The 1,265-nt window shown below is 45.5% G+C and overlaps 1 pseudogene; it reads right to left on the minus strand.

The window, feature by feature from the left end:
- Positions 1–405: 405 nt before the first annotated feature.
- LOC113219660 lies at positions 406–861 on the minus strand (annotated as a pseudogene).
- Between the last annotated feature and the right edge of the window lie 404 nt (positions 862–1,265).

Consider the following 1,265-nt stretch of genomic DNA (forward strand, 5'->3'; position numbering starts at 1 on the left):
TACAACTTGTTGAGGTCTAAAGCTACCTGAGAAGCTGCCCCAGGGAATGAAGAGAACCAATGGTATGTACTGGTGGCAGATAATAAGCTTTGCGCTGGGCTGACCAGCTGCATTTTATTAAATGGCCTTGAATAAAAAAAGTGAAATGCTTCATTGTGTTTTCTCAGAAACTAGTCCAAAGATTACAGAGTCCTACACAATTTAGAGACACAAAGTGGATGCTGAGAGACTAGAGGTCACTCCAGGTGTGGAATGCTACAAAGTAAGCCCCTGGAGTAAATGGCACCCTGGATCTAGCGGCAGATAGAAAGGAATGATGCTCTGGAGAGGAGGTAGGGACACTCTGCGGTCAGCCAATGGATACATGAGGGGCCTGGCTGGAAGTGGGATATTTAATTCTATGGTTTATCTTCTGTGGCTCATGGCTCTGTCTTCATAAATGCTAATTTCAATAACTCTCAGTCCTCACTCAACGGGGTCTGTCAGGAAGAGGCCTTGTGGAACATAGATCTTCTCATTCTGCCCTTGAATGTGTTTGGAGACTTTCTTCAGAACCCTCTCATAATGAGTTTCCATGCATAGGAAGATGGTATATGCTGTTAAACAAGCCAAAGAACCTTTGAGATATGATTGGCTGCCAAGCTTCTCTGCTTCTGCATAAAGGTTATTTAGAGTTCGAACTATTTCTTCAAGCTGCTGCCTATCAATCCGGTTCTCCAGCTCCTAGGGGAGCTCGGTCTGGATCTGGCAGTGTGTGCCACTGCTGCAGTCCCGCTGAATGAACACCTTTCTGGACACTGGTGCCTCATGGCAAGGACAGGACGGGCCGCACTCTAATTTTTGTATTTTGGGTAGAGACATAGTTTCACCATGTTGGCCAGGCTGATCTTGATCTCCTGACCTCTGGTGATCCGTTCACCTCAGCCTCCCAAAGTGTTGGGATTACAGGCATAAGCCACTGCGTCCTGCCCTCCTGTGAGTCTTTAAGGCCAAGTCAATATAAAGTCTTTAATGCTTTGTCAAGATAAAAGCTCACGTCCATTTCAGTGTCAACCATCAGGGACTCAGCTGCAGACACTTTTGACTTATCTGCTTTTTGTTTATTTGTTTTTATTTTTTGTGGGTTTTTTTTGCAAGCCTTTATGCTGCCTTCCTGTCTTTCTTTTTTTTCTTTTTAGACTAAGTCTTGCTCTGTCCCCAGGCCAGAGTGCAGTGGCGTGATCTCAGCTCACTGCAACCTCCGCCTCCAGGGTTCAAGCAATTCT

This window comes from Piliocolobus tephrosceles, unplaced genomic scaffold (genome assembly GCF_002776525.5).
Source record: "Piliocolobus tephrosceles isolate RC106 unplaced genomic scaffold, ASM277652v3 unscaffolded_76, whole genome shotgun sequence".
Taxonomy (NCBI): domain Eukaryota; kingdom Metazoa; phylum Chordata; class Mammalia; order Primates; family Cercopithecidae; genus Piliocolobus; species Piliocolobus tephrosceles.